This window comes from Nomascus leucogenys, chromosome 12 (genome assembly GCF_006542625.1).
Source record: "Nomascus leucogenys isolate Asia chromosome 12, Asia_NLE_v1, whole genome shotgun sequence".
In the NCBI taxonomy this organism is placed as follows: Eukaryota; Metazoa; Chordata; class Mammalia; order Primates; family Hylobatidae; genus Nomascus; species Nomascus leucogenys.
Genome location: NC_044392.1, coordinates 92,643,180 through 92,669,201, shown reverse-complemented (window position 1 = coordinate 92,669,201; position 26,022 = coordinate 92,643,180). Strand labels below are relative to the sequence as shown.

Genomic DNA, 26,022 nt, shown 5'->3' with positions numbered 1-26,022 from the left:
AAGATGTGTTAGATAAATGCCTCATCAGTGAGGATGATTGTGGTGAAGAAGGAAGAGGAGGAAGTGGAGGAGGAGGGGGAGCAGGCAGCAGAAGAGGCAAAGACAAAACACTGGTCATTCGGGAATCAGTAAAAGTTAATCCTCACAATGGTCTACAAGTCCCTAAATGGTCTATCTGCACCACCGCCCAGTCCTCCAGACACATTCTTCTCTGACCTGTCCCCCTTCACTCCTCCTTTGCTGCCTCCATTCCAGCCATTTTTGCCTTCTTGCTGTTCCTTGAATGCACCAGACACAATCCTGCCTCAGAGATTTCAGTGAAGCTATTCCCTCTGCCTCAAATATTTTTCCTCCAGATGTTTGTTGGGATGATTGCCTCACCTCCTTCGAGTTTTTGCTCAAAGGTCATGTTCTCAGCTTAAGACCTACCATTACCTCCTCTCTAACACCGTTACCCTCACCCTTCCTCCACAGCACACACTCTCAACATCCTTACGCTGCTCTACTTTCTTTTCTCCTTGGCTCATTTCACCTTCTAACACGTATATTCATTATGTTTATTATTTATTGTCTCTCTCCCTTTATCTGAGCCGCCCTCCCCAACTAGAATTTAAGCTCAAGACAGTGGGATTTTTAGTGATTTTGTTCACTGATATAATAACTCCCAGACCCGGAACAGTGCATGACCTATAATAGGTGCTAAATACATATTACTGTAAGATTTCTCTTTTTTATGTTATTTTCTCTCTTGCTATAATTTTTTTCTTTTTTTTTTTTTGAGACGGAGTCTCGCTCTGTCGCCCAGGCTGGAGTGCAGTGGCGCAATCTCGGCTCACTGCAAGCTCCGCCTCCCGGGTTCATGCCATTCTCCTGCCTCAGCCTCTCCAAGTAGCTGGGACTACAGGCGCCCGCCACTACGCCCGGCTAATTTTTTGTATTTTTAGTAGAGACGGGGTTTCACCGTGTTAGCCAGGATGGTCTCGATCTCCTGATCTCGTGATCCGCCTGCCTGGGCCTCCCAAAGTGCTGGGATTACAAGCGTGAGCCACCACGCCTGGCCTATAATTTTTTTCTTTCAATTTTTTTTTTTTGTTGTTTGTTTTGTTTTGTTTTTTTTAGAGGGAGTCTTGCTCAGCCACCCAGGCTGGAATGCAGTGGTGCGATCTTGGCTCACTGCAACCACAATCTCCCAGGTTCAAGCGATTCTCCCATCTCAGCCTCCCGAATACCTGAGATTACAGGCACCCACCATTGTGCCCGGTTAATTTTTGTATTTTAGTAGAGACAGGGTTTCACCATGTTGGCCAGGCTGGTCTTGAACTCCTGACCTCAGGTGATCCGCCTGCCTCGGCCTCCCAAAGTGCTAGGATTATAGGCGTGAGCCACCACACCTGGCCTTTTCTTTCAGTTTTAATCATTTTGCACTGATATCACTTTGATTATAGGATTTTCATTAAACTATTAATGCTCTATGTCCTGGCCCACATCTAAAATGAGCAAAAAACAAACATACAGAGCTTAGAAGAGCAAGATTCTGCTTTGTTTCGTTGTTATTCTCAGCCAAAACTTCATGCCTTTTTGGGCAACTGACAAAAAACAAAAGTTAGCATCATTTATATAAAAACACTCCTGACTCAAATCTTTTTTTTTTTTTTTTTTTTGAGACAGAGTCTCGCTCTGTCACCCAGGCTGGAGTGCAGTGGCACAATCTCGGCTCACTGTAAGCTCCGCCTCCCGGGTTCACGCCATTCTCCTGCCTCAGCCTCTCCGAGTAGCTGGGACTACAGGCGCCCGCCACCACGCCCGGCTAATTTTTTTGTATTTTTAGTAGAGACAGGGTTTCACCGTGGTCTCGATCTCCTGACCTCGTGATCCGCCCGCCTCGGCCTCCCAAAGTGCTGGGATTACAAGCGTGAGCCACCGTGCCCGGCCTCAAATCTTTTTTTAAAAAGCTAAAATACTTTAAAACTAATTTTTAAGGTAAAAGACAAGGGCATAAATGGCTTCTCAAGTAACCCAATCAACATTTACAATCATAAATACATAGTTCTGGTTGCAAGGAAAAGGACAATTTTATAAATAATAAATAGAAGATAGGGATTATATGAGTAGGGAGGGGGAACTAAATTGTGCAAAAAGAGGCCCTCAAGGAAGAAAGTGGATAGTTAAAATATAGATTAGTTAAAATTGTTTGAGGCTCTTCCGTAGCTGAGAAAGGTGATTTGATTAAAAACACCAGTAATTTTGTTCCATATGTAAACTGACAAATATGTCTATAAATCCACACCACCCACCCATATTTTCATTTAAAGGAAAACTAGGAAACAATTACACCCAGATTGTGTGTGTTTAATGTACTAAATTACTATCAAATGGAGATTGAGACATTAACCTTATTTTAATGCAAACTTTTTTATGTGTAAATTTAAAATGTTCTTATAAATGTAAGTAAATTTTATGTTTCTACTTAGCCTAAAATAAGAAATTATATAGCCCCAGCTAGGAAGTATCAATTACACAGTCTTTGTTTCTTTGCAACTACTTCCCAGTAGATTTTTCTATTATTTAAAATTTTAGCAAATTTAGTTTTTATTTTTTATAAACTGTGAGATTCTTGCAGTTTTTTTAAAAAAATTGATACCAACATTCAGTAACTATTAGGAAATATTTTTTGTATTTACTACCTGTCTAGTATTTAGAGAATTGCTTTCCCTATTTTGGATTAATCATTGTTTAATTTCTAAATCCAAGGGATTAATATATAAAACCTTAAATACTAAAGAAAAATTAATTATGTTCATTATTATTTCTATAGTATTTCATACAAACCCATGATCTTGACGAGCATTTCATTCATTTATTCATTCGCCCATTCAACAATATGTCTGTATTTCTTTATTACCAAAGCTTGACTTTTTTGACTTTGATTTGTGAAAGCTTATTGCTAGGTGGATGCCATATTGTGCCTGGTGCTGTGATACATTGTATTTAACTGTCAATATCTATAAACATTTCTCAATATGACCTGTGAATGTTAGACTGTTTACAGTATTTCCTGCAATTATCTCTTCAGAAATGTGACAGAGGAAATGGGCTCGTGTCACCCATAGGATTTGAGAAACGTCTAGTGAAAATCACTGTAACTTGGCTTCAATTTGTAAGACATTACACATCAGTTATTACCATGCACTTAGATTATTTTTGTGTCTTGTAAAATATTTTAGGATGGTTTTTATTGCTGTTCCTTGACATCCTTCTGGTGTTTGTGTCACTATTATTTCCATTTTTAATGGAGTTCTTTGATTACTTAAGGGAGAGGCCAACATTTGGGGTTAATTACCAACCTCCTTTGTTAGAAAGCATTACCTAAAAGAGGAAGAAAGAGAGGAGATAAAGAAAACCGAAGTTCAAAGAATGGGGAATAAACAATGGACTTGTTTTATTTGGCTTATTAATATGGCCTGTATGATGTAGATGGCATTATTTTATATGTACTTTGGTGAGTTACAAGGTAGACAGAAAAATAAGAGATTTTTACAGCTAAAAACTCACTCTTTTTTTGTTTTTCAGTGAGGAAAGAAAGATCTAAAAGGAAAATAAAGTTCAAGTCTCCTAACTCTGATGCACACATTTCCTCTATTTCTCGTATTAAATCTCCATCCTGCCTATAAGAAGCATAAGATCTCAAAACAGGAACATCATATATAAATATAAGTACTGAATTTCCTCTCCCTATACAAACATGCATGTGCATAAGCAAAAATTTTATTACACCCAAAGACACATAGTTGTAATAGTTAACACTTTCTAAGTGCCTACTAGGTACTAAATGTTTTGTTTTGTCTTCATCAACTCATTAATAAAACACACATAACCCTATAAGGTAGTTTAGCGTAAGTAGATTCTTTTACAGATGAGGAAATAGAGAACTGAAGAGATTAAATAATTTTCTCCTTGTCTTAGAGGTAGTAAATGGCAAATCCAGACACAGCCCAGATGTTTCTAACCCCAAAACAATGATCCTAGCCACTATGCATATATTCATAGTCACTGATGTCAAATCCTTTTTCAAAATTAAGTTTGGATGGTGGGAAGGGCATTGTGTACATAGAGGGCAGACGAAAGGAATTCTGTTAAAGTCAATGTATTAGTGACACATGGCTGTGTAACAAATTACCCCCAGAACTTAACAGCTTAAGGCAACAAACATATTATCTGTGGGTTAGGATTGGGCACAGCTGAACTGGGTTCTCTAAGTCAGGCCTCTCATGAGGCTGCTATCCAGGTGACCACCAGGGTTGTAGTTATCTCAAGGTTAGACTGGAGGAGGATCCACTCTCAAGCTTATTCACATAGATGTTGACAAGATTCAGTTCCTCGTGGGTTGTTGGGGTAAAGGTCTCATTTCCTCATTGTCCATTGGCCGGAGCCTCCCTCAGTGCCTTGCCACATGGGCCTCTCCTTAGGGCAACCCAGAGAATGGCATTAGATGCCATCAGGGTGAGCAAGGAAGAGAGCAAGTGAGGGTGGACAAGACAGAAGCCAGAGTCTTTTTATAGTCTTATCTCAGAAGTGACATCTCATCTCTTGCCATATTCTGTTCATTCGAAAAATGCAAGTTACTAGGTCCAGCCCATGCTGAAGGGGAGGGAATTATACATGCATACCAAGAGGAGGGGATCACTGGGAGCCACCTGAGAAGCCGCCCACCACAGTCAAGAAAGTGTTCTCAGAGGATATCGAGGACTATGTTCAGTTGACTCTAGTCTATATGTCTGGCTGCAGAAAATTTCCTGAATGCATGTCTTTTGGTAGCCTCCATCCTAATTCAGGCAGAGCCTAACATTAGCCAGAATGAGCATGCCAACCTCCAGCACTGCCTGAGAGAAGCTGTAATTCTGATAAGGAGTCATCTAGCACAAAATTAACTTCTTTCAGAATTAAATTTTCATTTAAAATATCAAAAAAGTCAGTGGATGTAAATAACTATTTTTATATAAGGTAGTGGCAAGAAGATGGGTTCTGAAATCTTCTGACCACATTTACAGATACATCTCAAAGGCAACAGCTGTTTGAACTGTTGTCTTAACCTATTAGAGCCTCAGTTTCCTGACTGTGATTCAGGGACACAGTGCTACTATGAAGTTTAAATAAGATGACGTATATGACAGGATTTTGTTAACTAGAAAGTGCAACATATAAATACAAACTTTGTCTGCACTCTCCTTGGCTACAGAACAGGATAGAATGTTAAGAACAGCACTTAGCATGCTATTTCACTATCTTATTAGAGCAATAAATATCTTTGGAATATGGATGATGAATAAACTGTGTTGTTAACAGTATTCAAAGCACCATGAGTATCCACATTTGTTGTTGATTTACTAAAGAGAAAAAAAGGATTTCCAGGCAGTTTTGTTTCAAAGAGGCACTTGTGTTTTGGAACTGCTTGTCTTGACCACGCTGCAGAGGTTTTGAGGCAATGCACAAGCTTTCTGCCGCGTTGAAAACTTCTGGCAGCATGTGCTTCCCTCAGCCATTTTCCTTCGTTTCATGCTGCCCCTAGTTAAAATGTTCCTATTGTGTGTGTGTCGTTGACTTGAGAGAAAACATTTTCTCATATCGTGTAAGAACTACATGGAGTGTAGGCCCCGATGGACCAGAAAAGCACATTAGCCTTTCTTCTTTAGTGGCCCAGATTGAAATCTCATCTGATGTTTTCCCATTAGAAATGAGATGGCGAGATATTTTCTGGGAAGTGATTTAGGTACACTAAAACAATCTATAAGGATCTATTGATTAGAAGTAGACGACTCAAACTTGATTTGTGTGCAGTGAGGTACCTTGGAAGGTGATGTGATTGACAGGCTGTGTGGAATAGATTTGGGACTGGAATAGTTAAGATATTGCAGCTTTGCAGAGGGGTACAGAAGCAGAGAAGTAATTTGTGGAGAACTATAAATGGAGGAAGAAAATATAGAATTTAGACTACAGAAATCACATATTCTATTTTTAGTAATATATCTATAAATTCAAACAAACAAAACAAGGAGTTTTCATACAGAGAGTTATAAGAAGAAGGAAATTCCAGGGTGTTCTATAAACTCTGAAAATATTCGTGTTCCTGCAAACATGTATTGGTTGCCATTAGGTTGTTCGTGATTAGTTTTTGTCCACCACATAGTTTTAAAATAACTTAACAGCAGATAATAATGGTATTACCCCTCTAACTAGAATCAAACAAATAAACAAAACCTGAATCCAAATGGCCTGGTCATAATCTTATAGTAGTACATCATAGTTGAGACCGGAAAATAATAAAGTGATGATTTACACTTGAATAATATGGTTAAAATGTAAATTAACATAATAAGTCAAACTCTAGCCAACTCTGAAAATGCAGGAGTCTATTGAAAATTTTGCATTCATTATATTCTGACTTCCTCCCTACTTTACATGGAACTCTATTCCACAAATTTACTTGGAACTGAAATCATCATGTAGGCAATATTTAAGATAATATGATATTAGATATCTCCCAGGTACATTTTGCCTGGGACAAAGCTTCCCTCTGCTCCAGGCAAATATGAATAGGCCTTACAGGAAAGCCTAAGAAAGAGAGAACAGGAAAAGGGTGACTTCTCTGAGCCTAGCTGGTGACTCTATTAAGCTAAATGTTATCCTTAAAATATTTTACTTATTTTATATAAATAGGAAAGTATGATCTGATAGCATTTTATTTATTCTGAAAATATTTCTTGATATTTCAGTTTGAAGAAATTTCATAATTAATCATGGTGTTAAGGCAATAAAGACATTCAATTATATTAAAAATTACAAATTTGAAACAAATTAAATTAAATTTCCTTGGAGCAGCTCAACTTTTCACAAACTAGCTAAATAAATCTCATAGTATCTGTATATGCAAATTACTTCAAGGGGCAGAAATTCTCTAGTATACTTATAGCATTTAAAAATAACATAAAGATTGATCTTTTTAGACATTATTAACAATGTGGGGATCAGAGTGGCATGAGCTAACAGCTAAGATAATTGCTGTGGAATCAGCTGTTCTTTTTGAAGTTCTAGTCATAAATTACCTAGTCCTGCACTGTTCAACATAGTAGTCACTATCAACATATGCCTATTTAAATGAATTGAAATAAGCAAAATTTAAAATTCAATACTTCAGTCACACTAGCCACATTTCAAGTGTTCAATAGCCACATACAGCTGGTGGCTACAGCATTGGACAACACAGGTATGAAACATTTCCATCATCACACAAAGTGCTAGTGTACAGCCCTGAATTCTCCCTCCCATTTGTGTGTCCCTATGTCTGATCCATATCATGGGTAGAATAAGGAAAATTTGGGCCGGGCGCGGTGGCTCACGCTTGTAATCCCAGCACTTTGGGAAGCCGAGGCGGGCGGATCACGAGGTCAGGAGATCGAGACCACGGTGAAACCCCGTCTCCAATAAAAATACAAAAAAAAATAAAAATTAGCCAGGCGTGGTGGAGGGCGCCTGTAGTCCCAGCTACTCGGAGAGGCTGAGGCAGGAGAATGGCGTGAACCCGGGAGGCGGAGCTTGCAGTGAGCCGAGATTGCACCACTGCACTCCAGCCTGGGCGACAGAGCGAGACTCCGTCTCAAAAAAAAAAAAAAAAAAAAAAAATAAGGAAAATTTGTAGGGCACTCGATACTTATCTGAAATGCTGAAAATAAGATAGAACTTATCTTCCTCTTCGAAAGTTAATACACATAAAACACTTCATGGCCGAAGATGTTCTATTAAGCCATGAAAGTTACAACAAAATTAGGGGTGGAAATACTGAGAATTATATATTAGGTTCAATGAAGCACTAAAATATACTTATCAAGTCCCCATTTGTCCGCTGTGTTTGGAATGAAGTAAGTGGAAAAGAGCATAAAAATGTTAAAATGCTTTTTACATGAAACAAACAATATTATGAAAGGAAGTTCTTAATGTGTGTAAAGATTAAAATATTGTTGAAACAAACTAGCTGATAGAGTAGAATGGGCTTCACTCTATTGGGAAAAAGATATTTTTCCTTCTATGATTCCAATAGTTTATTCCTGCAAGACTTAAACTGAATGTGTTTAAATGTTCAAGGTCATAAATAACAAGATAAGTCATAGTATTTCTTTGTATCTGAGAACTTACATGTATTGCAGTACTGTATTACATTTTTTTAAGTCTGCTTGCCCGGTTTTTTCTAATTTTTTCTGTTGGTTGTGCGTTGAAATACAGTGGCTTCAAAAAAAATCTAGAATTCTGAAACCTCAAAATTAACCATTAATATGATGGCTAAAATAGAAGGCAGATTTTCTCTTTAAAAAATTATATAGTGGTGTTTTCCACTGTTAAAAAAAGAAAACTGAAGGAATGGCTTTTCTTCCTTGCAATGTATTTCTAGAAAGAGCGATCATTTTCTCTGAACTTTCTTGACCTTAGCCTGTTCTCTTTTGCTAAAGTCATTAAAATGATTAGAACCTCAAGGAGGGTTACAGTGTTATATTCTTTTTCTCTTTTTAAGTTACTCTGAGCTGAATCAACCAGGTTTAAACCCTGCACACATCCTATTAATCCCATCTAGCTCTTCTGTCTGCCTGGATGAGTTTCTTCAACAGATTCTCTGAATATGCGTTAAAAAACATAAATCACTGGATTAAACTTGTAGAGAATGATGAAAGCTAAATTCGTGTATATACATGTGGCAGGAAAAATGTACCCTTTTATTATTTAACCTGAATGAAAGCAATAAATTTGAAACAGGTTTAGCTGATGATATTGGTAATCCACAACAGATTTTCTAAGTGTTTTTGAATGAACGTTGGTTTTGTTCAATAATCCCTTGGATTAAAGAAGGGTTAGATAACTCACACAATCTGCAAAGAATCATATTATTTTGCTATTTATCTTTTATTTTTACCAAAAAAATGATATGTATGGTTTAGGCTTTAGCAAATTAGACCAAAAACTGAATTATTCAATTCATTTTTTAAAATTTGTGGCTAGGATTACCCAAGAACATTTTTACCTGTGTTCTTGGATAGCAGCCTGTTCTCCATCCTCTACTGTTAATGCATAGTGTTATGTAGCAATAATACAGATCTTATTTTTAGGTAGACTGACAATAGCTTCTCAATTACTTGCTTTGCTGATCTATCACATCCACTTTAGGTCTTCCAAATTTTATAAACTTTAAAATGTAGAATAAAAATTCTTTAAATTTCCTCTGTATAGCCACTTAGTTCCCTACCTTACCCCCTGCCCACATTCAAATAAAAGGTTTGAAAGAATTATTAGGTGGGTACTGGGATTCAGTTCTAATAATAATTAAAAGTGAATAATTTTTTCTTTATTTAGCAATTACTAGATGGTAGAAAGTCTCCTCATCCATTATCTCACTGAATTCCTCACAAAAACACTGTGAGACAGAGACAATTTTTCCCCTTTTTTGTATGAGACAATTACATTACATGATAAATTAATATACCCAAGGTCACACATCTAGCAAGTGGTAGATCCAGGGTTCAAACACACCCACACCCATACTAGTTATCTATTGCAGCATAATAAATTATTCTAAAAAGTAATGGCTTAAAACAGTAAACTTTTATTACCATAGATTCTGAGTCAGGAATTAAGGAGTGGCTTAGTTGGTTGGTTCTGGCTCAAGGTCTCTTAGGAGATTGTCGTCAAGATGTCAGCATGTAGGCCCGGTGCAGTGGCTCACTTGTATAATCTTAGCACTTTGGGAGACTGAAGCAAGAGGACCACTTGAGGCCAGGAGTTTGAGACCAGCCTAGTCAACCTAATGAGACTCAGTCTCTACAAAAAAGAAAAAAAACTTAGCCAGGCATGGTGGTGCACATCTGTAGTCCTAACTACTGGGGAGGCAGAGGTGAGAGGATTGCTTAAGTCTGTCAGTTCAAGGCTGCAGTGAGCTATGATTGTGCCACTGTACTTCAGCCCTCATGACAGAGCCAGACCTTGTCTCTAAAAACAAATTTAATTTAAAATTAAAAATTAAACCAAAAACGATGTCAGTAGAAACGTCAGCCATCCAAAGGTTTGACTGGGGCTTGAAGGTATGCTTCTAAGATGCCTCACTCACATGGGTATTGGCAGGGTGCCTAGGTTTCTCCCTGGCTGTTGGCAGAAAGCTCAGTTTCTTGCTCCATGGACCCTTCCAAAGAGCTGCTTGAGTGTCCTCTCAATGCATCGTAACCGATTCTTTCAAAGCAAAACAGAAGTCACAACATCATACTCCCTCAGAAGTCACTCCAAAATTTCTGCAATATCCTATTGGTTACACAAATCAGCCCTATTCTCTGTAGGGTGACACCACACAAGGAAGTGAGTATCAAGGAACAGGGATCACTTGGACCATCTTGGAACCTGGCTATGTTCCCAGCACAAAATATATTATTAGAAAAGTTAGACAATCTTGGTTTTTTGGTCTGTACTTACCGAATGAAGAAACTGCACTGAAAAGCTATATCCAACTGTAATTGCTACTCATTCATATTTTTAACATGGAGGATATTACGTTTATTTGTTTGTTTGTTTGTTTTTGACATGGAGTCTCACTCTGTTGCCCAGGCTGGAGTGTGCAGTGGCACGATATCTGCTCACTGCAACCGCTGCCTCCCAGATTCAAGCAATTCTTGTGCCTCAGCCTCCCAAGTAGCTGGGGCTACAGGCGTGTGCCACCACACCAGGCTAATTTGTGTATTTTTAGTAGAGACAGGGTTTCACTATGTTGGCCAGGTTGGTCTCGAACTGCTGACCTCAGGTGATCTTCCCGCTTCGGCCTCCCAAAGTACTGAGATTACATACGTGAGCCACTGTGCCTGGCCTGGATATTACTTTTATTGGATAAAATTCCTAGAATAATACTTACCTCATATTCAAATACAGAAACAAAATCATATCCAAAGAGAGATCTTTAATTTTTTTCAGTTATCAATCATTTTGCTCTCACTCAAATTACCATTTTGCTCTAGTACAGATTAGCAAGCACTGTGTAGGCAAGACATTCACACATTACGTCTGTAAAGGTCCAGATAGTAAATATTTCAGCTGCACACCAGAGAATCCCTGTTGCAACTACCTAACTCTGCTGTTGGAATATCAAAGCAGTCATAAACAATATTAAGTGAATAGGCATGACTGTATTCCAATAAAACTTTATTTAAAAAAATATATGGTAGGCCAGGCTGGGTGCGGCGGCCCACGTCTGTAATCCCAGCACTTTGGGAGGCCGAGGCGGGCAGTTCACCTGAGGTCAGGAGTTGGAGACCAGCCTGCCCAACGTGGTAAAACCCTGTCTCTACTATAAATACAAAAATTAGCTGGGTGTGATGGCAGGCACCTGTAATCCCAGCTAATCAGGAGACTGAGGCATGAGAATTGCTTGCATCAGATAGGCAGAGGTTGCAATGAGCCAAGATCATGCCACTGCATGTAGCCTGGGTGACAGAGCGAGACTCCGGCAAAAAAAAAAAAAAGGAAAAAAAATATATGTATATATATGTGTGTGTGTGTGTGTATATATATGTATATATGTATATATATATATATATATGTATATATATATATATATGTGTGTATATATATATATATATAGTAGGCCAGATTCAGTAGTTGGGTGGACTTTTGAACAACTATCTTGATTTCAGGTAACTAAAATGACTTTAAATTTTATGTGACAGAATGATGTTGTTTGTCCTGAACCATAATATATTGTACAATTTTAGGAAAGCTGACAGCACCATCGAGATAGAAAAGATGAGCCTCTGTAAAAACAGAGTATAATAGACAAGACAAAAATTTTACACATCAAATCATCACTCTAAAAATATTAAGTCATTCTAGAAAATAAACAGAATTAAGGGTGGATAAAATTTTGATAATTCTTAATTCTGTCTGTATTACAAATACTTCATATTTTTAGCTGACCTTGAATTCTCTAGACCTTATCTATTGTGTCCAACACAGAATAGGCACTCGATACATATTTGTTGAATGAATTTCCACATGCTCCACACCACCCAGCCTTTGCTGCCTTTTCTTGTCTCATCAATAAGCTTTTCGGGGCATCTTGAAGTTCACTGTCAGTTTTGCTTTTAAGAAGTCATCCAACAAAAAGTAAATAGCAGGTAAGAAGTAGTTATTGGAAGATAATTGAAGATATAAAGACTTAAAAACAAATTGGAAAATTATAGAATAGAATGAACATTGACTTCAAATAGACTGGCTAACAGGAGCAATGAAGCATCAGACAATAGAGTAATTGGTGAAGAATTTATTGGCCTCTGACAAAGCTATTAAAGATAAGTTCCATTTAGTCATTCTCACTTTTACTGCAGTTATTTTTACTTTGAGGCCAAGCATTATATTTTTTTAACCCACATTTTAATGTGGTTATATCTATAGCTTAAAACCTCTTATTGTATCTACCACAGTGTTCATTCACTCATCCAAACAAATATTTATTCATTTATTTCTTGAGCACCTACAATGTGCCAAGCACTAGGTAAGTTCTCAAAGATACAATGGAAAACAAAACATGGATCCTGCCCTTAAGGTGCTTGGAAGCTGATGGGGGATACAGAAAAGTAAACAGGCATGGTAAAAATGCACAGTGTCATAAGGTACAAAGCTCATATCCAAGTATATTAACTTCACATTAAACAGAAGTATTAAACTTTCATATTACAGGTCCCAAAGACAACACCTACTGTGCATTTCAGCTATTTCCACTTTTCAAAACAAAAGTAAAAACAACAAAATCATAAACACCATTACTGGAATATACTGCTTTGTAACTATATTACAGAAAATGCAAATTACTAAAGTGGTTTAAGGAGACAAAAGTTTCCTGGCCAAATTATTTTGCAGAATGCTGGGTTCAACAAAATTAAACAGATTTCTTTTTTCACTGTAGAACTTTTCAGCACTTATAATATGGTAATAAGCATTGTGACTCACTCAGAGGGCAAATATGATTTGCAGTGTTTTGAAATGTATTTGATAAGGGTATGCTTTTTAAAGAAAGTGTCACTTAATATCTAGTAGGGCATGAATGTTTATTGGAACATTGTTTGACAAATACTACCAAATACAGTTTGAGAAATATTACCAACAACAATTTCACACGTTTTAATCAAATCATATTCGTTATAATCTAGGAGGGCTAACTCTTTAAGTGAAATATTAAATAAATCCTTTTGTTATGCAACAGAGTATTTTTGCAAAGCTCTCTAATTTCATATCTTTCAAATTCAGAATTTAGTTGATTTTTTCTTTTTTAAAGAAGCGTTTCCCTGGGATCCTATTAAAGGCTATCAGGTTTTGCTAATCCTTGGCTAATTATGTGACAGCATTCAGGAGAGTCCAGATAGGAAGCAGAGGAATCTGTGATCTCAGCTTGCAGAGGACAGCCAAAAGACGAGTAGATGAAGCAAACTGATGTCCCCAGGTTAGGCACTTCTTTTTTTCCCCCTTCCTCTAACTTTTTTCCTCTCCTTGTTTCTTTATAACTTATTTTTCCCTTTCCCGCTCTGTTTCTTTGCTTCCTCTCCCTTTTACTTACTTCCTTCTCAATGACATAGGTCTGTCTGTGATCACCAGAGATTTAAATTTAACCCTACTAATAGCTATCCCAGCAATAATATTGCAATAGTATTTTATAATTCATGTGTGGGAATGAAAATAGTGAAGTAGGCAGCTCATTCATAGCAATGGAAGGGATAAAGAAGCTGTCCCCTGTTGGCACAAACTGACATCTGATTTCCCAGTTTCCTCTCTACTGGCTCTATTGGTACTGGCTCCATCCGGTACAAAGTGGTTTTGAAAGGTAAGCCCACACCATGTTAGTGCATGTGTGTGGAGGAGAACTTTTGAGATAGGATTTGACTCGTGCAATATTTGCCTCCAAGTCAGGCACCTCATATTTGAATCCTTATGTTTGAGTTTCTCTTATTACAAGGTGATCTATCAAGTCTTATTTTATATGATTAAATACCGGTTGGAGAAGACACATAGTCTCAAAGACTCAGACAACAATAGTTTTGCAATTGTTAGAGAAGCCTCTAATTGAATTGGTAAAAAATAGGAGACAAAGAAAGTTAATACAGACAGTAGCTATTCCTGGGGCGTCTGCTTCATAATTGCAAGTGTTAGAAAAAGTTGTAAACACGCCTTTATTCAGATTAGTTGGAAAAGCATTATAGTAAGTTATTACAAAGTGGATATCAAACAGACACCTACAAAATGAATTTTTTTTTGAGTTGCGAGTACTTTCAAAAGAAGCCTAAGGGAATTCCTCTAGGCTTAAGCAGGAAAACTATCTAACATGCAGTGAATGCTTATAGAAGTGGGTGGTGGGGGAGGGGGAGGATGAAAATGAAAGTGGTTTAAGCTGCAGAAGGAGGAAAAATCAGAGATTGGTGACTGACCAAAGGAAGCACCTGCTTTCCGGAAATTAAAATCATGTATTAGGCAGCTCTGACTTAATTGCCAAATGGGGTGAAGCCCAGCCTCTAGTGTAAAAGGGTCCCAAATTATAATTGGGCATCATGGATTAAAATTCAATACCTGAAAATTTCCTCAGAAATGAATGGGCAACTGGGACAGACTGCAGAGCCCAGTACAATATGCTTCCCGCAGCTGACACTGGCAGGTCACTTTATTTGGCACCAAATAAAGTTCCCAAGTGGTCTTTAAGGGCATTCAGCTGCTGAGTGCTTATTTCATTCATCTCTTATTGTGTTGCCAGTAGCAGATCCAAAGAAGTAGCATGAATCAGCTCTGTGGATAAAATTTTCTCAGGCCGCGTGGTGGAGATGCAACTGGACTCATTTCACTGCTTTAGTGGGACCTTCCCTAGCAGCAATACCCTGAATAGTAACAGCTTTCACACAATGTCATTCAGCAGGAAATTTGAGGGAAAGCAGGACAAAATTGAACATTAGGAAACTTCCAAAATAAAGGCCATTTAGCGAGGAAAACAAAAATCTTAATGAGAAACATTATATACTTTTGTCATTACCAGATACCTTAGAATATTGTGAAATAAAGCTCGTAGCTCCCCTCTGTGTGTACTTCCAGCTGCAAAGGAGAGGCTAGCGCCTAAATTTCTTATATTAAACATAAAACTATGGCATTATACTTACCTCTCTTTAGTTGCTTCTGTTTAAAGTAGCTAGAGGATTGAAAGTCAATCCATACAATACCTTTAGTTTTATATGGACTAATTTCAAAACACATACTCAATGGCAAAGTGTGTTTTCTTGTTTCTGTCAATTCTAGTAAATTTTTCTGATTGTAAAATAATATTTCGTGTCTTCCCCCATGCCAGTTTAAAAACTGCAGGAGCTATAGTAATTCTACTGAGGTCATGAACTTGTCTGATGAAGTACAGATGAATGTAAAATATTCTTCTAAGCTTAATAGGTCTTATTAATGTGTAGTTCCAGTACACATTTTTTAATTTAAATTCATGGAAAGGTTAAAAAGCAGTAATTTTTATTATTGTTTTGCCTTTGGTTTAGGAGAAATTTTGCACATACCCACAAGAGAAACAGTCCGCTAATCATTTCATATAAATCACTGTTAGCAGCAGTATCTAATAGTGCTACTATCACTGAATAGTTAAGAGTATTACATTTCCATTAGAATTAGGAGTAAGGGATAATTATTTTTAGTTAAAGTTGAATTTAATCTAAACGGGAAGCATATTTTGGCATTTAGTCTGGAAACCCAGGACTGTTATAAAATGCCTGCTTGTAAATTCAGAGACTAGAAAAATACATACAGATTTTTTTTGTTTCCTGGTTTTGGGAGAAGTTGGTATAGTTACAGTGAGATCATTAATGTAAATATAGGAATATAATATAATTAATATAAGATGTTCTGCTCTTGTGTTTGTGGCCAAATTTTGCAGTATAAAATGAATTAATTTACCCAAATAAATATGCACTAATATCTGAATGCTTCTCTAAATTGAATTTCTTTTAACTTTTTAGTATGGAAAATTCCAAATTTATACTAAACAGAATAGCATAATAAAACCCCATGTACCCACTACTTAACATCACTGATTAGCAACACATTATCCATTTTGTTTCATCTATATCTCAACCCCTTTCCTCTTCAGAATTCTTTTCTTCAACAGATGAAATAGTATGGGATTTAGAAATTGATGGAACTTATTTTATAAAATCTCTATCTCAGGATTAAGCATTTTATTTAAGAGGTTTTTGCTTTTCAGTTTACCCAGGAAGACACGGGTGCACCCTACACGCAACATGAAGTGGTGGATGAGGTGGGTATTTAGTAAACTCATACCTCAAACGCCAAAAATTCAATGATCTGGATTTTTGTTTTCTATCAGTTTTCTAGGTAATTAAAATGTTGCTCTTTTTCACCAGTGGAATTTTTAGTCTTCTACTTCTACCACTCCTCTAAACCTCTCAGCTTTTCTGCTTTCTTTTTCCATTCTCCCTTTATTTATTTTTGCTTCCCTCTAAATCATAAATAATAATAGTTCCCACATCATAGCTTTTTAGATTTTAATGACAGCCTCCAAGGACAGGTGCCAGTTAAATGAAACATATAATTAAAACTTGTGCTATTCTAAAATTGGGTTACTTGGCAATACTCAAATCAGAGGCTACCCCCATTCAGAAGACATGCATGTAGTATTTATCTGGGTTACCGGGTGTGCAGCAGATTCAATTAAGGCCAGTCTTTGCTAGGTGCCAAAAATGTGGTGGAATGTTTAGTTCGGCGCACCCACATTTCAAGTGTCTCTCCATGGCACCAGAATAAGTGTTCTGCAGCTTGCAACATTGGCAACCAGTGTTCTTCTTCTTAACTAAAAAATTTCAGTAAAGCAATATGTTTACCAAGCAATTAATTTAGGCATTTGCATATATATATGTATGTGTATGTATATGTATATGAATTATCGTACTTATTGCATAAGTTTTATGAGTTTTTTATAAAGTTTATGGTAAGTTTTTCTTTAACTTCCAGTACTTTCTCACTAAGAAATAGAAAGACACGATCTCAGTCTCAGTCCTAGTCTGGGACGTAGACATCACGTTGTTGGATCCCATGTTTGTCCTCTCAAGCATGGTTATCATTTTTCTGTAAGCAATCTCTTGAAGGAGCCTTGCTTGCAGAAGCTCCTGAGACTCCTTCCACGTTTACTCAAGAGCAAGCTTTCTCACTCTGTTACTGTCCCTGTTAATTCTACTCTGGTAACTCTTCAATCTTTCATTGATTTTCCTCTCTTTGGACTTGTCATCTGTGCCCTGCACCACACTGCTGACTGGGGGAGAGGCACTATCTCTGCTGAGTTGGAAAAGTCATGATGTTTTCATCAGTAGCATGCGACTCTTGATATCCTGCGTGAATTTAGGCTGGGCTCTAGTTCTCTTGGCCGCACTCACCATTGAGATGCAGTCCCTGCTTTCATCCCCTTCTACTCTTGTTCTCCTTGAGTCCTTCTATGTTACGTCTTAATTCTGTATGTTTCACATGGTTTTCCCACAAAGGTCTTCTCTGTGTGTGCATTGTCTCTCAGACAATATGACATTGCTGGTGAGTTTTCTCTAATGTCTCACTAGGCTCCTTGGTGATGCACTGACAGGCAGACATACCAACCAGACTCAGCTCTGTTTTGTAGCTGTGCCTTGGAGTCACAGTGATGCCTCTGGCTTGTCCTAACTCTTAAGCCTCCGCCTGTGCAAACCAGCAGTCAGACAGGACAATTTCCTTTCCCAAACCAACTGTCACTCCCAGGATTATTGTTAGGAAATTAGCCCCTTCTCTGTGCTCATGTACCTAGTTTCCCATTTCAAATATTTCCCATAGTTTCAAAGCACTAGGCAAAAAATTCAAGTTGATACTGTTTAACCAGGCACACCTTTATTTTCAAATTATTTAAATAGTCAATCTTCCCTGCCTCACTCTGTGTGTGGGTTTCACTCTAACAAATGTGCTATACAAAAATTTGGATGTATGTTTAATTTTATTTTCTTCTGAATAAATCTGAATTTTTTAAAAATCAGTAAGAAAAGGTGCAAACCATTAGGAAAGCATTTAAAGTAGATTAATTGCTTATCAAGTTTTCATTCTCTCTCCAAACCATATTGAACCACTTGTTTTACATGAATTCCAAAGGCTGGCGCTAGCTTTCATTTCAAGAAATAAATGACACAGGGTATTATATTTTAAGCACCATTAAAACCTTGAAATTGCACAGTGACTTGGAAAACAACAAGTTAGTTAGCTTGGATAGCTTTGTAATAGTTATACAATAGGGAAATTCATTGTTAAATGATCTTCCCACTCTTATCTCACATGTAATGCTTGTCAGAAAGAGGAAGGAAAAATGAGACTGGTATCCAAGTACACAGGTATAGGAAGATCAGAGAGAATGTACCAAATATGCCTAGGGAATCTGTTGTTCATTGATCCATGACTAGTGATTGGAAACTATTTTTGCCTGGACAGACAAATCTAGCTCATCGCTGTCGTCCTAATTCCTAGCTTCTATAATCCACTACTAAAGTTGTTCTTATCTATATTTTAATGTGTTTGAACAGAGGGTGATTGTAATATTGTTAATGAAATAATTTTAATATAAATGATTTAGGAATTATATTAAGTGGCATTTGAATCTGATGCTTCCACTGCCTAATTTGTCTCCTTTTTAACCTTTTCTTTTACACCTTCATTAGAACATCTATTAAGGTAATGAAACCTAGCTACCAGATTAAAAAGCAGAATACTCCAAGTTCTAAAATAATAAGAATGATAGTGTTTAAAAAATTTTTTTGAGCAAAATTTCAAACCAGTGAAAACAACAAACAACAAACCCCACCTGTTTTTATGATGCAACTCAAACAGCATCTGAGTCTATAAAGAGGCAGTAATTGGTTAACTAACCAAAGTGATACAGTTCGTTATTTTTCTATTGCACATTTATGTAGCTCCCCCCGAAGCACAAGCGTAATTCGGTTTTTTAAAAGATATATGATTTACATATGGCACTTGAAGAGAGATGTTTTAGAAAATCATATAAAGTGTTCCTCCTTGTAAAAGCAATGTCCTCTCCTTCTTGTTAATGCCAAGGATTCTTTTCCCCAAACACTCATTCCCTGCTCAGAACAGTGTAGCCACTAATGAGGAAAACACAGCTAGTACCTCAGTTCAATGCTTTCCTTTGTTTACCTATGGGGAGTTCATTCTGCAATGGGAAGAATCTCTTACTATCAATGAGTCTGAAAGTGCTCAAATTCCACCAAGGGGAAAGTTACAAAGCTTTGTGTACCCATGGTTTAAGTTAAGCAATGCAAAAGGAACTCTATCATCTCAAAGAGCATCAACCACGCTGCTTCCATTGTCTCCATGTGTATAACACATTCCATCTTATTTACATGGGTTCCATTTCCAGTTACAAGATCACTGCTTGGCAATACTAGGAGATGTGCACCTAAAATGACAAACTGATCCTGGCACTTCCTACTTATTACAGGTATATTATGTGTTTTCAGCCTATCGGGGATTTCTAGAGTAGTTCCAGTTACTGGCAATCAGACCTTGAAAACTACTCCATGCCCAATAATAATGAGCATTTTCAAATGGATTTTTTAAAGACAGCATTAATTCAGAATATACACTAAGAGAATATATTTGATGGTGAAAAAGTACAAACCTACCGACACATTTTGGTTTCATGTATAAAATATAAACAGCATATGAATTCTCCCTTGTGTCTTCAGAGGCATCTGCAACTTTTTTTCCTTCTGAAGTGTGTTCAAAATATGCTATTTTAAGCATAATAACCCATAAATAAAATACAGTGCTTGCCAAAATTATTTTTTTACTGATATATAGGGCCTTTAGACACTGTTCTGAACTCTGATTTTCTCCTGAGATGCAATTTAAGAGCTTTAAAAAAAAAAGTCTTTAAAAGACTTCCTATGAAATATGCACAGCTTTTTTTTTTACGTTTGTGTTTCTATATGGCCAAATTGCTCTGTTGTTATAAATACTGTACGTAAAATTACCAGATTGCCTGGCATTCCATTTTTACAGGGGATACTGCATCGTTAAGCATGGAAAGAATATAATATAACTATTCAAACTGCTTAAAATATTTCGTAACCATAAATTATTATCCAAAAATATTTTTCAAGTAGATAAAAAGAGTTGTCAATTCTACATAGTGAATGCCTCATAAGGGGCTCGTTTGTGGTTGAAAACTGAATAAAAGCAGTAAATTAAGACCAGACTTAACCATAGAGAAGCCGTAATCCACTGCAGATTTCCTTGGTGAATGAAGTATTGTGATGTGGATTTATCCTCCTTGCTTGTACAGTTAACCAGTCACATCTGTGACCAAAGTGCTGTCTGTGCTCACAGACAAGGTAGGTTCACTAACCCCAAGGAGGTAAGCCCATGCTGATTTACATTGTATTGATAAGTACAAAATAAACACAACTGTGTCTCGGGGGCTGCCTGTGAAAGGGCAGATAGTATATTGATGCTGAACTGGTGTTAAGAGAAAACAGGGGTGTTGAAAAATGAGTGGGCGCTTGAGAAACTGCCGGTGACGCTGGGTGCCCAGTTTTTGAACAGGCGTGATGCTAGAGGGGGCCTTGATGAAGCCGAGGGGAATGTGGGTATGAAAGAAGGTCAGGAGTGCTGAGAGCTGACTGAAATATGGTCTATGTTAAAGGAGTATCACTCACTATAAATATTCAATGTCAAGAATTTAAATGGCTTACAGACATAGAAGCCCTTGATGATTATGTTATCCAGCATTGTTGATTTCCTTCTGTTGTTTGTCAGCAGCCACCACAATGAATGAATAAGACTCTGGAAGTCTTGACAATGAGTCGGTTCACTCTTAAGTCTGTGCATTTTTCTCTGTGACTACATGCCAATATAATACCTGATTTGCCTTTTTCGAAATCAAACTAAAGGGAGCCAAGTATGTCATATATCTGTTATTATTTTCCTTTTCTTTTAGAGCCCAATGTTTCCAAAGGACATTGATTTTGGTTTCTCCAATGAAGGCTTGTGGCTGTCCTTATGCTTTACAAAACATTACCAAATCAGAGCCGAAAAGAAAACCGTGAGTGAACATTCCTTCCAAACAATTGTTTTTCATTATTTAAGAAAAATTTTCTCAGATTTTTCTGTAATTCATTCCAATATGCTCCTTTTGTAAAAGATGTGGGAAAAAGAGAGAACACACAAGTGAAAAATGCCTTTTTATTCTGTAGAGGGTTGATATTTAAATATTTTATGAGTCACTCCAACACCTTTCTAAAACAGTATTTTACAAATAAGGTCAGCTTTGCAAGAAAAACAGTTTATTCTTGAACATAAGCAGGTGTTTGTACATTAATGTTATAGTAAAATGTATGTAAAGTAAAAACTACTAGCCTGTTACAGTGTTTTGGTCCTTCAAATCAAAAACTTTTCCTTGGAATTTTTCAAGATTGGAACATCAGTTTCTTTAAGCACGAAAATATTTAAGCTAATGAAATCTTTATCAGATTCAGCAGCTCCACTGAAGAGTAAACTAGGTTATCTACTCAAGAAAAGGTCATTGGGACTTAAAGTAATGTGGGTATCTTTACTAATGTAAAAAGATCCCAGAAAGCATTAGCTCTTCTAAATATGTGTTAGATTTGATTTGATTCCTAAAGAATAACGTTTATAATTACCATCTCCACTTAATTAAGGATAACCATGACTTGATTATACTCATTTCATCTTTACAAATGTGTGTGTTTCTGAGGAAAGCACAATCTTAAAATCTTTAACATTACATGATATATATTTCAATACTTCTGGAGTTTCAAAGCGTTTCCTTCTGGTTAGTGGAAAGGGGTACTGTGCTAGTTGCATGTAGGTTTAAACCAAATTGCCTACAAATATTGCCTAAGTGCCTGAACTTTCAAGACAAAGCTTTTCCAATCAAAGATGGTATTTAACCTCCCACCACCACACACACACACACACACACATACACCTGCCTCAGAAGTTAAGAGGAAACAGGACAGGCATGGTGGCTCACACCTATAACCCTAGCACTTTGGGAGGCTGAGGTGGGCAGATCACCTGAGGTCAGGGGTTTGAGACCAGCCTGGCCAACGTGGTGAAACCCTGTCTCTACTAAAAATACAAAATTAGCCAGGCGTGGTGGTGCACACCTGTAATCCCAGCTACTGGGGAGGCTAAGACAGGAGAATCATTTGAACCCAGGAGGTGGAGCTTGCAGTGAGCTGAGACCACGCCACTACACTCCAGGCTGGGAGACAGGGTGAGATTCTGTCTCAAAAAAAAAATTTCTTTTAGTTAAAAATAAGTTAAGGGGAGAAAACTTCAGTAGAAACTTGTCATTAGCAGTAAATTATTCTTTGGTGTTTTTGGAGTTAATATTTTCTAAAATGGTTGCAGATTGATCAAAATAACTATTTTTGTACTTTTGCATGGCTTCTGTGTATTGCAATAATTTAATAATAAGTAATAAGCCTCCCCCTTAAAAGAAAAAGTGCTCATTAGTGATTGTAATTCCATGTTGTGTGGCAGGTTCCTTACATGTTGTGAAAAGGTTATGGATTCACTCACTGTAGCATCAAAAGTATAAAGGTGAGAGGTGAGATTCTTTGTTGCAAGTGCTGAGAAATAATCATTTAAAGGTCAGTTGCACTCAAAAAAGAAAAAAGAACATCTGTTTAATAAGTAACTCATTTTGGGATATGCTGCAATTTTAAAGGTTACAGAATAGACCAATTTGCCAATGATGTCAGCAAGTACTATTAAAGTCATTGGTCCTATTAAAACAATCCTTCATAAAATTCAGATTGCACGCCTGCTCACATACCCCACCACACATCAAAAAAGTGCCTAAACTATTTATAGTGTGCTTTCAAAGACACATTGCCTCGTGCACTTTACCTTAAGTACTCAGCTCCTCTTAAAAGCAACAGTGGAGTGTTAGATGGGAAAATACCTTGGCAACCACACAGCCACCCCCAACACACAACACACAACCCACTCGCTCCCACATCTGATTCATCCTATTTTGCTTCATTCTTTCAGTTTTATTAATGTATAAGAACATTCTCATGTGTCATGGGTTAAAAGATTTCTCACTGGATATTCTGTTATACCGTACACCAACGACTGTCTTACTAGAAACTCCTATATATAAGAAAAAACTATTGATTCAGCCATGTAAAGGACAAACTATAAATTTATATCCTTTCCTATTCCAAGACCAACTTCCTTCCCATACTATCCTCTAAAAAAGCCAAAGAGAATTTGGCTTGGCAATAAATTGGAATATTAACTTGATACGTAGAAGTAACAATATTTGTACTAAAAATCTTTTAGTACCTGAAAGGTTATTCTGTTCAAGATCTGAATAAAGGTGGTAGTTCATTTAATATAACTTTTATACTATTAAAAAAATTTTGCCTTTAGGGAACTGAGTACAATGAATAAAAGTTGTTTGTTGTTTTTATTTTTTCTTTGTGAAGCAGTATTTTAAACTGGCTATAATTTTCCCTAGAAGGTTCACTCTTTGAGATGCTATATGAATAAAATAACTTGAAGAAAAACTATAGAAAGCAATCCCTTCCAAACACTTGACTGCTTAAGATTTACATTTACTTTTTTTACTCTTCACGTTGGTTGCAAAGCTTCTCCCCACTGAAGATATTTTGTTGGTGGTAAATAGGGAGTTCTCAGATTTTTATAATGAATTGATTTTTTACGTATGTTGTGTCAGAATTTTAATTACAGTTTGAAAACAATACGTTTTCAAGCACACTTCTAAGTTTTGCTATTTAGATTAAAGGAACTAGAAAGCTTATAACTCTTACCCTATTGTAAAGTAAGAACTACCTCTGTCTATAAGACATTTGCAATTAGAAGAAATTACGATAGTCTTATTTCAAGCAACTTAGCTAAGAATCAAGTTATTCTCTTGACTTGCTTTTCATTTGAAAGAGGGCAAAATCTATTTCCTGGGTAATTTTGCAGAGCAAAGATATTAATACGTTGGGGTTTAATTGTATCCTGTGTTTAAATACACTGTGGGTGAAACCCCAGACCTCTGCTTAATTGCTGTGAGAAAATAGCCTGATTTCTCTGAGATTAGGCACACGCTTATGTATACTTTGACCTAAGAGTGCCTCCTTCAGAATTAATCTTCTAAGGTAGAGGGATTTGCTTTTATATGTGCAGCAGGGCCATTTGTGACAAACAGGGCCTAATAAACTAACTTCACCCCCTAGACCTCCCTTTTGCTGTCAACGTTTTTCTTCATCTATTCACTTCACACATCTCTTGTCCAGTGGCTTATTAGCAAATAACCCTCACTGGGCAGGGGGAGTAATTTTAATGGTATTTTTAAATTAGAGGACTTGGAACTTAAATGGGATACCTCAAAAATAAAACTATCTTTAAAACTTTCATTTTTACTAATGAAACATAAAGTACTCTAAAATAACTCCATTTAAGTAAATACCATAGCCCTTTGAAAAGACAAACAATTCATATTTACTTAAAATTTGGTCTGCAGCTGTATTTTGTTGGATTTGTCTAATGTACGAAAGCACTTTTTCTTTCCCATCAGCTACATCTGAATTGTTTTTGTAAGATGTAACAGAATGTTCTGGTTTTAAAATATTTATATTAATCAAAGTTAGGGCTGTTTATATTTTTTGGCAATCGTGCTTTTCTTTAAAAGTGATGCACTGCTATTTAACTAAACAAAAGTGTTGAAATGGCCTGTCATATAAACTTCAACATAGCACAGTTGGTAATACAAATTCTGGAGACGGAAATAAAGGGGACGTAGTTTCTAGCTTCAGGTTAAACATGGATTAATAAAAAGGGCAACAGTGATAACTTCTAAGATTTTCCTGAGGAAATGTCATTCATTGCTGCTTATAAACTCTAGAGTTACCTGGTGGAAACGTTTGTGTTCAAGTTTCTTGCTCTATTTTCTTGGGGCATTAGGAAGTAAAGCCTAAGCGCTGGCTGAAATTAATGACAAGCCACTAAAGCTGGAGGCTTAACACAACAATCAAATAATTTTAAAATTCCTGTATATTTTATATATGTCCAAACTCTTTTAGTAATGATAAAAATACTTACATGTTACTTACCTGCAATCATCTGTATTTGTGGGCAGAAATAGCTAAAAGGAAAGAGCTGTTTTTGGAAGTCAAGCCTCCCACTATTGTATTGCCACAAGCTTTTGTTGGTGAATCTTAAACTGTATGATCTATCTAGACTCACATAAGGAAAGTGGAGTTTTTATTAAAGACATTTTAAACTTCAAGCCAACCTTAGTTAAATTCATATATATATGTGATTATTTCATATATATGTGATTATTTCATAGTATGGACACTCCCAAATTCTGGAAGTTTAATAAGACATGGCTTTGGGTAGATTGGTCTATTTGGGGTTTTTGTTCTTGTTGTCACATTCATTCTGTAGTTCAAACTGCATTGATTCACTTCTGTGGAAAATAATCCTAAACAGGAAGGGTGGGGACAGAAGACTTAGTCCCTAATATGGAAGTTATAAGTGTTTGTTCTTTCAGAGTATGGCAAGGACATATCAAACAAACAGGAAGTATTATTATGCATTGCAGGCAAAGGGGCTAAAGGTCTCCTGTTCGAACTTTTGGCCCTTCTAGAATCCCTGATCCTTCATTATTTTGTTTAACTTGATGTAAGTCTTGACCAGTAGCTGACTCTGAGAAAACATTTCCTGACATCATTTCCAGAGGTGATGTGGGATTATTGTGCTTGCCTTCTCATTTTGGGTTGAGGTTGAAAAGTCCAACAGTGGTTCCTGGTTAATACTTCAAGCACGGTCTTTTAATTAACAGGTCAGTTTAATTCATTTCTTTGGCCTTTAGCATTACAACTTCATTTT

The 26,022-nt window shown here is 36.7% G+C and overlaps 1 protein-coding gene across 1 annotated transcript in view; it reads left to right on the top strand.

Annotated features, from left to right (window-relative positions):
- The window catches only part of ADGRL2 (adhesion G protein-coupled receptor L2), a 693,508-nt gene that overhangs the window by 255,857 nt on the left and 411,629 nt on the right, over positions 1 to 26,022 (top strand). Inside the window, exon 5 of the mRNA XM_030825138.1 lies at positions 21,083 to 21,187. The gene's annotated coding sequence lies outside the window, so the exon portion shown is untranslated. The remainder of the gene's footprint in view (positions 1 to 21,082; positions 21,188 to 26,022) is intronic.